At 38.3% G+C, this 13,698-nt stretch overlaps 1 pseudogene; it reads left to right on the plus strand.

Annotated features, from left to right (window-relative positions):
• Nucleotides 1-4,112: 4,112 nt before the first annotated feature.
• LOC102000535 lies at nt 4,113-5,005 on the plus strand (annotated as a pseudogene).
• Nucleotides 5,006-13,698: the final 8,693 nt, after the last annotated feature.

The following is a 13,698-nucleotide window of genomic DNA, read 5'->3' on the forward strand; positions in this document are numbered from 1 at the left end:
GCCCCAGTTTAAAAACCTGGCAATTTAACAGTCACCATGGTTATGGTGATCCTTCACAGAAATAGAACAGTGACTAAGATAGATGTTTTGTGTAATATTTTGGCATATTATCTGTATGTATTCTTCCTGTATCCCATGAGAATGAGGAAGGCTAAATTAAATAGTCATGGATTGTCTTGACAAAACATTTAGTCTGTGGCTTGGTTATTACTGATGACTCGTGCAGAGCTGTAGAGGAAAAGAGCAACAATAGGGGCAGATATTAATGAAACCTGTGTAATTTGGCAAGAAAAACAGCGCTAGGCAGTTTCAGAGAGTAGTCATGAGCTGAAAAAGAGACAGTCATTATCAGGGAGATTAGGGCCATTAAAGAGAGGGTACCTGCTCTTTGGAAATATAGAAAAGGTGTTGCAACGGAACTGTACACCCCCGTAAAGAGCCTAAAATGAGAAAGAAAAGGCAACGAGTTTGCTAATTCCAGAAACCACCTTTATACAGAATTTGTTAGGGATCTGTTCCAATAGGACAGGGCAAATATGAAGCTAGAAAATGTAGACATGTTATCTGTATGTTACATTTTCTTGAAAGAAGAAGGATGTAAAATTTAAAGGTCATGGGTTCTTCCTCTGGGCTTTCAGTTCAGCACAGTTGCAACCATCTCTTTGGCAGTCAAGAACACAATGAGGAGGCTGTAATAGTTCATCATATGAAGGTGTGAAAATGAAGAATGGGTTGCATCTTAAGACCATTAGATGTTGAGATACCCAAGCTTTGAGACACCTGCCATGAATATCTGCAGATAGGCCATGGAATTAGCCAATGAGATGAGAAAGATGTGGGAAAAGTTTCAGAAAGAGTCATCTAAGCCCTTTGAAACTGAAGTTCCAGGTGCTTGACATGGATGTTCAGGGTTTAGTGTTCACCTAGCAGGTTTTTAGTCTTGCCTTGGTCCAATCTTTCCTCACTTCTTTGGAAAGAAAATGGGTTGGGTGTAAGCTTATCATATCATGTCCTATGTTAAAATGTGGCGGGTTGGGGTTGGGGATTTAGCTCAGTGGTGGAGAGCTTGCCTAGCAAGCGCAAGGCCCTGGGTTTGGTCCTGAGCTTCAGAAAAAAAAGAAAAAAGACAAAATAACAAAAAAAAAAACAAAAAAAAAAAAAACAAGGTAACTGGCACACAAAATGTGGTGGGTTGAATGAAAAATCGCCCAGGTAGGAAGATGAATTTGATACTTTGTCTCTGGTTTGTGGTTTCCACTGTGGTGCATATGGTACCTTTAGGATGGAGGGAACTTTCTAGAGTATGTTATTCTTTGAGAATTAGCATTGAGTGTTTATACTCCTACCACACCAGTTTTCTTTCTGTGGTTGAAAGTTAGCCCTTCCCTTCCTTATCCTGCATCCATACCATTACCATTATAACAGGCTCCATCCCTAAATAACCTAAGGTAAATAGAAGCAATTGCTTTTCCTTGCTAAGCCATTAGTCTGCCGGGATATTTTTGTTTTTATATTTTGGGCTGATTGTACATATGAAGCATTTGCTCTTGTGCTGAGCTATACCCACTTCTTTACTTTTAAACTTTGGCAGAAAATACCATTTTTTTCCCACCAGGACGGCATGCATTCATAACATTAATACTGATCTCCTGAATGATTGCATTGCAGGTGTGTAACATTCTTGGTATCTTTATGCATGCCATGATTTGGTCTCGTTTTTGAAATATGTGCATGAATTATATATATAATATATAGACTATATATTGTATTATATAAATGCACATGCATGTGTACTGTGTGTGTGCTTCATGTTTACTGAAGTCAGAAGACAACATTGAACTTTCTTTTTTGTTTTTGTTTTTTGAGACAGGGTTTCTCTGTAGCTTTGGAGCCTGTCCTGGAATTTGACCTGTGGACCAGGCTGGACTCAACTCACAGATATCCACCTGTCTCTGCCTCCCGAGTGCTGGGATTAAAGGTGTGTGCCACCACTGTCCAGCTGGATTCTCTTGAACTGCAGTCACAAATTGTTGGGACCACCAAGTGAGTGCTGGAGATCGATGCAGGTCCTGTGTAAAAGCAACAGGTGATTTTAACTTTTTACCCATCTTTATATTCAACTGGGTTTGTTTGTTTTCTTTTATTTTTTAGTATCAACTTTACTTCATTAAAGTTTTTGAGAATGCTTTTAATCTGTCAAACATAAACTTATTAAAAATGCATTCCTTCATATGAATATCATATTAGCCTTAGAGTTTAAATGAAGTACTTCAGTTTTCTGAAAGACAAGTACATTTCTGGAGGGAATATATAACTCATTGGTGGTCTCTCAGTTGTATTTTTTGTTTAAGGCATGGTCTCAGTATGTACTTTTGGCTGCCCTTTAACGTTCAACACAAACTAGGCCAACTGAAAATCAGAGGTTCACCTGTCTTTTTCTCCTGAGTTTTGGGGTTAAAGGTGTGCACCACCATGCCCATATCGTTTATCTTTCTTTGATAACAGGAATTTTGATATAATTTTGCTGATGCTTACTCAATACTTTCCCTCTGTTTGCATGTTTTTTTCTATATGTAAGTCAGCCTTTCTCTTGTAATGTCATTTACTATTGAGAAGGCCCAGAAATGAGAGAATTATGATCCTCCCTTTTTATTTCCTTCTAAAATGACTTGGTGATTTCATTAGAAATTCTGTGATATGAAATAAATTTGTTGAGTGTGTAGAATCATGTAAATATACCCAGTGAAGTGTACAGTTACAAAGCATTCAGTCTCACCATTTCTATTACATATCTGTATGGCATATTTTAGGATGCAGTGACCTATGAGGATGTCCTAGTGAACTTTAGTGAGGAAGAGTGGGCTTTGCTGGATCCTTCCAGAAGAATCTCTATAGAGATGTGATGCTAGAAACCTGTGAGAACCTCACTGCTATAGGTAAGAATGTGAGTTTTCCTTCACTGTGTAACTTAAGAGGATAAACCTTTCTTGGACATTGGTGTTCCACTATGATATTGACTATGAGAGAGGGAGAATGTGCTGAATAAATGAGACATGGTTGTAGGGTTAATTGAAGATAATAACTCAAAATTTGCATAATTTCCAATAATATACATTTCTGATACTACGTTTTAGGCTACAGATGGGAAGACTAGAATATTGAAGATCATTGTCAAAGTTCTAGAAGACATGGAAGGTAATTTTCCCATGCAAAGTGATACATTTGTGCCTGAACAGATTTTAATGTGCCTGATATTTAATGAAACCAACACTATAAATTCTCAGAACATCAAGTACCTCAATTTCAGGTAGCTGATCTGTGTTTGCAAGTCATCCCTCTAAGAAATAAGACAAGGAAATGATGCCTTAACAGATGTCACCATAATAATCGTAGCTCCCTGAGATCCATGTTGTAGAACGATCCATCCATTTAGTTTCATCCCATTCACGAACTGTAAAGTCATTCACATTTATTAGGGAATTAGGGTGTGCCCAAGTTCTTCTATAAACAAATTGTTCCTTAATTAAGCCAGTGTTACTCATGTAAATTACCATAATTTAGTGAGGGGGCAGTTTATGAGAATTAAGAAGTGTGTTGTGGTAGAGAAATCTTAATCCCTATACCACATCTCTATGAGGAACAATAAGTTAAACTGTGTGAATGCAATGGGAAAACCTTTTGTTTGTTTTCTTCCTTTAAGGTATATCATCTGTCACTCTGGATACAAGTCATGTGAGCAAAAGAGATATGGAAAGAAGCATTGTAGCCCTGTCTCTCCCTGACAAAACTATGTAGTAGTTCCCACTGTGGGAAGACATAGTTTTGATGATACAAGTATACAATTACTTGAATTTCCAGCTTCAATAGGAATACATCAACATGGTTACACTGGAGAAAAGCCTTCTGAGTTTACGGAATATGGAAATTCTTCTGGCTATGCTGGTTCACATTGCCCATGTAATGTGACTCACACTACAAGAAAATGTTATGAATGCAAATCATGTGATAAAGCTCTGAGTTCTTCCAGTTCTCTTGAAAGAGGTGAAAAAACTCCTATGGGAAAAGGTTTCTATAAATGTGAGCCATGTACTAAAGGCTTTAACCATCATCATATGAGTCTTCAAACACACAGAACACATAATAGAGAAGAGCCCTGCGAATGTAAACAAGGTGATAAAACATTTAGATCTGATTCATCTTTGCAATTACACCAAAAGACTCAATGGAAAATAAAACCTTATGAACCTAATCAAGGTGATAAAGCCTTTGCATGTCGCTGTTATCTTCAAGTACCAAGAACTCATATTAAAAAGAAACAGTATAAATGTCATCGGAAAAAACCTTTGCATGTCCCAGTTATATTCAAATACATGAAAGAATTCATACTGGAGAGAAACCCTATGAATGTAAACAATGTGAGAAAACCTTTGCGTGTCCCAGTTATCTTCAAATACATGAAAGAAGACATACTGGAAAGAAGCCCTATGAGTGCAATCAATGTGGTAAAGCCTTTGCAAGTACTGGTGATCTTCATAGGCATAAAAGAAGTCATACCGGGGAGAAACCCTATGTGTGAATTCAATGTGGTAAATCCTTTTCAGATCCCAGTAATTTTAAACATCATGAAAGAAATCATACTGGAGAGAAACCCTATGAATGTCATCAATGTGGTAAAGCCTTTTCATATCGCATTAATCTTCAAAGGCATGAACAAAGTCATACTAGGGAGAAACCCTATGCATGTAACCAATGTGATAAGTCCTTTTCATCTGGCAGTTATCTTCAAAGGCATGAAAGAAGTCATACTGGAGAGAAACCCTGTGAATGTAATCAATGTGATAAAGCATTTGCACGTAAATATCACCTTCACAGTCATGAAAGAAGTCATACTGGAGAGAAACCTTATGAATGTAATCAGTGTGGGAAAGCTTTTGATCGTAGTAGTCATCTTCAAAATCATGAAAGAATACATACTAGAGAAAAATCCAATGAATGTAGTAAATGAAGTAAAGTTTGAATTGCAGATGAAGACACTATCCTTTTGGAGATGCTAGTACCATGGGATGCCCACCAAGATCATCAGTATTATTGAACTGGAACCATTCAGAGCCTAGAAGAGAATTTGTATGTATGGCAGAGGGCATAGCAAGAGAAGTGACCCAGGCACTTTGGCATAGCTCCGACGACTGTGAGTGGATCCCAGTTGTTGGGTGTTATTTATACTGTTGGAGTGAGGTTTTGCTTTTCTCCGATTGTGACTGCCGTGCTTCTTCTCTCTTGAAGGGAAAAGCTATTTAATTTTGATTTTTATATGAGCTATATAGTTGAAAGACTTTGAACTTTTAAAAAATATTTTGGCTTTTTATTGAGATTGAATATTTTTTGAAGAGAAATTTTTAATGTGTTTGAATTTGTAAAGATTATGGGACTTTCAGTAAAATTATTTTTTTTAATGTGAGTTCTTATAAATGAATAAGAAAGGAAAGGTTGTGGCTTTAATAGTTTGTGTACCAAGTTGACAAATAGTTATTTGTACTGGCTAGTTGTATGTCAGCTTCACAGGCAAACTAGATTATTGGAAAGACGGGGAACTCAACTGAGAAAATGCCTCCATAAGATGCAACTGTAAGGTGTTTTTTTAGTGATAGATGGGGAAGAATCCTAGGGTAGAGAAGAAAGCAGACTGAGCTAGCCGGTAATTAGCATACCCCCATGGCCTCTGCACCAGCCCCTGCCTCTCAGTTCCTGCCCCATTTAGGATTCTGTCCTGATTTCCTTCAATGGTGAATGGAAATATGGATGTGTAGGTCAAATAAATGCTGTCCTTCCAGCTTGCTTTTGGTCATGATGCTTCATTGCTGAAATGCCAAGACATCCTGTCTCAAAAAATCAAAAAAAGGGGAGCATGTGGACAGATGGCTCAACATTTACCACTGGCTGTTCTGCCAGAGGACACAATTTCAATTTCCAGCACACACATGGAAGGTCACGACTATCTGAAAGTCCTGTTCCATGGTATCCAACACCCTCACACAGACATACATATTTAAAAAAAATGCATGTAAAATAAAAATTAATTATAGAAAGAACATATCACATTATGGAACTTTCCCTAACATAATCAGGACTTATCTCTACTCAACTAAATTTTTTATCTTCATTCACATCAAGAGAACTGTGTTAACAATTGCAATAAAAAGTAATATTCAAAGTCCAATCACAGAGGGATAAAAATCTATTGAGTTGTTCAAGGACCAAATAGCAGGGAATTTCATCACCTCCAAGTGATAGAAGATAGAAAGAGTAATGGTGCATCTTCATCTTCTACACTGTGATAACATATTTGACAGCTGGGGATTTGACTCAGTAGTACTGCTGATGTTCAGTACCCAAGTTTGGTTCCTAGCACCCACAACATAAGGCTCAGAACTACTTACAAAGACTTGACCTGGATGTCTGATACACTCTTCTGACATCAGAACTTGGATACTTGAGACCACAGATGCAAACCCAGACTACTATACCTAGCAAAGCTTTCAATCACCATAAACATAGAAAACAAGATATTGCATGACAAAACCAGATAAAACAATACCTATCCATAAATCCAGCCTTAGAGAAAGTACTACTAGGAAAATTCCAACCCAAGGAAGCTAGTTGCACCCACTAACATACATGCAACATATAAACTTCACACCTCACAAAGCAAAACACAAAGAAGGGAAACACAAACAGTACCACCAAAAAATAACAGGAATAAACAATCACTAATCATCAATATGTGGGCTTTTTTGTTGTTTGGTTTTGGTTTTTTGAGACAGGGTTTCACTACAGCTTTGGAGGCTGTCCTGGAACTAGCTCTTGTAGACCAGGATGGCCTTGAACTCACAGAGATCACCTGCTTCTGCCTACTGAGTGCTGGGATTAAAGGTGTGCACCACCACTACTCTGCTAATCAATATGTCTTAATATCAATGTACTCAATTTACCTATAAAAAGACACAGATTAAGAGCATGGATATGAAATGAGGATCTATCCTTCTACTGCCTACAAGAAACACACCTCAACTACAAAGACAGACATTACCTCAGACTAAAGTGTGTAGTAATTGGAGTGGCGGGCTGCTTCCCGCCACTCGGCTGCCCACAAGGCTAGCTTTACCCGAAATAATTACACGGACACTGTATTCTTTTAATCACTGCTTGTCCCATTTCTATCTAGCGTCTTCTAGGCTAACTCTCGCACCTGGACTAGCCCATTTCTTATAATCTGTGTAGCACAGCTGGGTGCGCTTACCGGGAAGCTTCTAGCCTACGTCCATCCTGGGTCGGAGCTTCATCGCGTGTGCCTCAGAGAGCAGAGCTCTCGCCTCTGCCCGCAAGAGTGGAGCATCTCGTGTCTCTCTGAGGCGTCTGCCCCTGAGAGGAGAGCTGTCGAGTCTCTGAGCTCACTTCCTCTTCCTCCCACCTACGTTCTAACCTATCAGGGCAAGCAGCTTCTTTATTTAATCAACCAATGACCTTCCTCCATCAAAAGTGGTTGGAAAAACACTTTCCAATCAGATGGACCTAAGAAACAAACAGGTGTAGCTACCTAATATCTAACAAAATAGAACTTCAAACTAAAATCAACCAAAAGAGATGGAGAAGGACACTTCATACTCATCACAGGAAAAATCCATCAAGATGAAGTCTCAATTGTGAACATCTTTGCCCCAAATACAAGAATACTTTCATATGTAAAAGAAACATTACTAAAGCTTAAATTACACATTAAATCCCACACACTAATAGACTTCAACACCTCACTCTGACCAATGGACATGTTTGACAGATAGAAACTTAACAGAGAAATTGGAGAACTAACAGATGTCATGACTCAAATGAACTTGTTTTTTAAAGATTTATTTTTATTTATTATGTGTACAGTATTCTCAGTATTCTGTCTACATGTATGCCTGCAGGCCAGAAGAGGCACCAAATTTCATTACAGATGATGTGAGCCACCATGTGGTTGCTGGGAATTGAACTTAGGACCGCCTGAAGAGCAGTCAGTGCTCTTAACCTCTGAGCCATCTCTCCAGCCCTCGACTCAAATGAACTTAACAGACATCTACAGAACATTTCACCAAAACACACACACAAAATATACTTTCTTCTCAGAACTTAATGGAACCTTCTCTAAAACTGACAACATACTTGGAAACATCAACAGATTAAAAAAAATTGGAATAATTCCCTGTATCTTATCTAATCATCACATCTTAAAGTTAGAATTCAACAACAATTGCAGTAAGCCCATAAACTCACGGAAATTGATCAGTGCTCAACTGAGTCACCCCTGAGTCAAGGAAGAAACAAAGAAAAAAAATTAAAGCCTTTCTAGAATTCAACAAAAGTGAATGCACAACATACCCAAACCTATGGTACACTATGAAAGCAGTGCTAAGAGGAAAGTTCATAGCACTAAGTGCTTACATAAAGGAAATGGAGAAATCTCACATTAGCAACTTAACAGCACACCTGAAAGGTCTAGGACAAAAAGAAGCAGACTCACCCAGGAGTGATCGACAGAAAATAATCAAATCGAGGGCTGAGATCAATAAAAAGAAACAAAGAAATTAATGAAACAAAGAGTTGTTTCTTTGAGAAAATCAAGGAGAAAAACCATTATCCAAACTAACCAAAAGACACAGAGAGAATATCCAAACTCACAAAATCAGGAATGAAATGGGGGACATAATGATAAACACTGATGATATACAAGGAATTATTAGGTCATACGTTAAAAACTTGTACTCCACAAAATTGGAAAATCTAAAAGAAATGGGAAATTTTCTGAATAGATACCACATACCAAAACTAAATCTAGACCAGATAAACAATTTAAACAGGCCTATAACCCCTAAGGAAATAGATGCAGTCCACCACAAAAGTCTACTAACAAAAAAAGTTCAGGGCCAGATGGTTTCCATGCAGAATTCTACAAGAACTTCGTGTGTTGGTTTTTTTTGTTTTTTGTTTTTTAATTTTTTTTTTTTTTGATTTTTTGAGACAGGGTTTCTCCGTAGCTTTTGGTTCCAGTCCTGGAACTAGCTCTTGTAGATCAGGCTGGCCTCGAACTCACAGAGATCCACCTGCCTCTGCCTCCCAAGTGCTGGGATTAAAGGTGTGCGCCACCACCGCCCGGCACAAGGACTTCGAAGAGCTAACACCTATACTCCTCAAATTGTTCCATACAATAGAAACAGAAAGAATACTGCCAAACTCTTTTTATGAGGCTGCAGTTACCTTGATACCCAAATCACACAAAAATACACCTAAGAAAGAAAATTACTGACCAATCTCCCTCATGAACAATGACGCAAAAATACTCAACAAAATACTGTCAAACCAAATCTAAGAAAAAAACACATAAAAATCATCCAAATAAAAAAAGTTTTTAAATAAATTTAAAAAGTTTTAAAAATAAATTTAAAATAGTTTCTTAAAAATAAATTTTAAAAATTTCAGTGAACAAAATCTTCTACCATGGTCATGTTGGCTTCTTCTCAGAAATGCAGGGATAGTTCAACTTACAAAAACTTGCCTATGTAATTCTCCATATGAACAAACTGAAGCAAAAAAACCTATATGATCATCTCACTAGATGCTGAAAAAGCCTTTGACAAAATCCATCACCCCTTTATAATAAAGGTCTTGGAGAGGTCTTTGACACAAGAAACATATCTAAACATAATAAAAGAAATATACAGCAAGCCAGCAGCCAACATCAAATTAAATGGTACTCGAAGTTCCATCTGTAGCAAAAAGACAGTAAAAGGAAATTAAGGGGATACAAATTGGAAAGGAGGAAGTCTTTTGTTATTTGCAGATAATATGATAGTATACATAAGTGACCCCCCAAATTCCTACAACTGATGAACACCTTCAATAATGTGGCAGGATCAATTAAAAAAAATCAGTAGCCCTCCTATATACAAATTACAAAAGGGCTGAGAAAGAAATCAGAGAAATATTACCCTTTATAATAGCCACAAATAACATAAAATATCTTGGGAGTAACTCTAACCAAACAAGTGAAAGACCCGTATGAAAAGAACTTTAAGTCTTTGAAGATAGAAATTGAAGAAGATATCAGAAAATAAAAAGCTCTCCCATGCTCTTGAACAGGTAGGACAAACATACTAAAAATGGCAATCTTATCTAAGGCAATCTAAAGATTCAATGCAATCTCCATTATTGATTGTGAATCCCAACACAATTCTTCACAGACTTTGAAAGAACAATACTCAACTTTGCATGGAAAAACAAGTAACTCAGGATAGCTAAAACAATCCTGTACAAAAAAGGAACTTGTGAAAGCATCACCATCCTTGACTTCAAGCTCTATTATAGAGCTATAGTAATGAAAACAGCTTAGTATTGGCCTAAAAACAGACAAGCATGCCAATGGATTCAAATTGAAGACCATGGTATCAATCCACATACTCATGAACACCAGATTTTTGACAAAAGTATTAGTTAAAAGTATGCAATGGAAAAAAGAAAGCATCTTTAACAAATAGTGCTGGCATAACTGGATGTCGACATATAGAAGAATGCAAATAGATACAAATCTATCCCTATGCACAAAACTCAAGTCCAAATGGATCAAGGACTTTAACATAAATCCATGTACACTGAACCTCTTAGAAGAAAAAGTGGGCAGTAGCCTTGAATGCGTGAGCACAAGAGACCACTTCCTTAATACAACCCCAGTTAACACATATTGAGAGCAACAACTAATAAATCAGAACTCCTGAAACTGAGACGCTACTGTAAGGCAAAGGACACAGTCAGAAAGACAAAACAGCAATCTGCTGAATGAGAAAAAATCTTCAATAACCTCACATTGGACAGAGGACTGATCTCCAAAATATATAAAGTACTCAAGAAACTAGACATCAAAATACCAAATAATTCAATCAAAATGGGGTACAAATCTAAACAGAATTTTCAGCATAAAAATTGTAAATGGCTGAAAGGCACTTCAGGAATTGCTCACACACTTAGCCATCAGGGAAATGCAAATCAAAATGACTCTGAGATATCATTTTACAACAGTCAGAATGACTAAGGTAAAAAACACCTTATGCTGGAGGGGATGCAGAATATCAGGGGAACACTCCTGTATTGTTGATGTAATGGCCAGAACCTGGAAACAATGTAGGTGCCCCTTGACTGAAGAATGGATAAAGAAAATGTTGCACATCTACACAGTGGAGCACTATTCAGAGGTCAAAACAAAACAATGACATCTTTAATTTTTCATGCAAATGAATAGCACTAGAAAAAACATCCTGAGTGAGGTAACCCAGACCCAGAAAGACAAGCATGGTATGCATTCATTCACAAGAGGTTATTAGACATAAAGCAAGGATAAACAGCGAATACTCCATGACCCCAGAGAAGTTTGGTAACAAAAAAAAACCTAAGAGAGGCATGCATGGATCTTTCTAGGAAGGTGAATTAGAGAAGAGCTCCTGAGAAAATTGGGAGTATGCAGGGGTGGGGTGGGGTAGAAGGAAAGACCAAAGGGGAGCAGGAGGGGGAAAGAATGAGAGGGGGGAGGAGGACATGAAGGAATTGGCTGGTTGAGATGGGGGGAGGACAGAGAGGGAGAGCAAGGAAAGAGAAATCTTGATTGAGGGAGCCATTATAGGGCTAGCACAAAACCTGGCACGAAGTAAATTCTCAGGAACCCATAAGGATAACTCCAGCTAAGACCCTAAACAATAGTGGACATGGGGCCCGAACTGGCCTTCCCCTGTAATAAGATTGCTGCCTACCTTAATTGTCATCATAGAACCTTCATCCAGCTACTAATGGAAGCAGTGCAGAGATCACAATTAAACACTGGGCTGAGCTTCCGGATACTAGTCCAAGAGAGAGAAGAGCAATACTATCAGCAAAGAGGTCATGACCATAATGGGGATACCCACAGAAACAGTTGACCTGAGCTTGTGAGAGTTCACTGACTCTGGACTGATAGTAAGGAAACCTGTATAGGACCAAACTAGGCCCTCTGAATGATGGTGACAGTTGGGTAGCTTGGGCAGTCTATTGGGCCACAGGCAGTGGGACCAGAATTTATTTCAAGCTTGAACTGGAATTTTGAAGCCCATTATTTTTGGAGGGATCCTTTGTTAAGCCTAACTATAGGGGGAAGGCCTTGGTCCTGCCTCAAAGTGATGTGTCAGACTTTGTTGACTCCCCTTACCCTCCCTTATCCTCTCTGGGGAGTGGATGGGAAGCTGGGGTAGGGGAAAGGTGGGGGCACTGCGAAGAGGGGAGGGGATGGGAACTGGGATAGGTATGTAAAATGAGAAAGGATTGTTGTAAAAAAAATAAACTCAGGGGCTGGAGAGATGGCAGTTAAGAGCACTGGCTACTCTTCCAGAGGACACAGGTTCAACTCCCAGCACCTACATGGCAGCTCACAACTGTCTTTAACTCCAGTTCCAGGGAATCCAACACCCTCACACCAATGTGCATAAAGCAAAGCTAAATAAAGTGATAAGAAATTAAAAAAATAATTCAATAAAAAAGAAAAAGAACAACAACAAAACAAACAAAAGAAAACCAAAAGTAACGTGGTGGCCATCATTCAGCTCAGTGTTGCTGGATCTTTGTCAAGCAGTTGTACTGGCTTTATGGCTTTTGCTGTTCCCATCATATATGGCTGTGCCACCTAACCTACTCTCCCAAAGCCCATATTACTCCAAACAATAACATGGTCAGGCCTATTACAGCAATACCCAAGTCCTTGCTACCAACATCTTTCTCACTTAGAGTTTCTATTGCTGTGACGAGCACAGTAACTTTTATGAAAAAAAAAAACATTTAATTGGTGTGGCTTGCTTACGTTTTCAGAGGTTCACTCCATTATCATCATGGTGGGGAGCATGGAGGCATGTGCAGGCAGATTGAGTGCCGGGGAATTAGCTGAGATTCCTATATCTTGCCAGCAACGGGAAGTCAACTGAGACACTGAGCAGTATCCTGAGCACAGAAAACCCAAAAGCTCCCCACCACAATGACTTACTTCCTCTAAAAAGGCAATACTTATTTCAACAAGGGCATACCTCCTAAGTGTGCCACTCCCTATGAGATTATGGGAAGCCAATTACATTCAAACTACCACAAGATTGTACATCATTTTTTAAAAAAGAATAAGCACAAATATTAAAATAACACATATTAGATTTATCTCAGGTTTATTATTGTAATCCTTGGAACATTAGACAAAGAGGTATGAGACAGATTCTGGAAGAATATTGAAAAGGCATATAAAAAAGGGGAAAGATCCCTGTTAAATTTTGGATCAAGGGCATTAATTTATACTCTTGTCAAAACACTAAAAGAAGACAAGCAGTATATTGATCATAAAAGAAAGATGGCAAATTCCTTAAATGAATATAAACTAGATGATCAAACCTTTAATTTGGTAGATAAGACCAAAAAGGGAATTTTCCCAGTGAAGGCAAAATTTCAAGTAAACAGTGCCAGGGACTCCTATGCCAGTGAAGATCCCTGAGTTGCCTAACAGAAGCCTCTTTTTTTTTTTTTGGTTTTTCGAGACAGGGTTTCTTTGTGGTTTTGGAGCCTGTCCTGGAACTAGCTCTGTAGACCAGGCTGGTCTCGAACTCACAGAGA

Source organism: Microtus ochrogaster, chromosome 22 (assembly GCF_000317375.1).
Source record: "Microtus ochrogaster isolate Prairie Vole_2 chromosome 22, MicOch1.0, whole genome shotgun sequence".
Classification (NCBI taxonomy): domain Eukaryota; kingdom Metazoa; phylum Chordata; class Mammalia; order Rodentia; family Cricetidae; genus Microtus; species Microtus ochrogaster.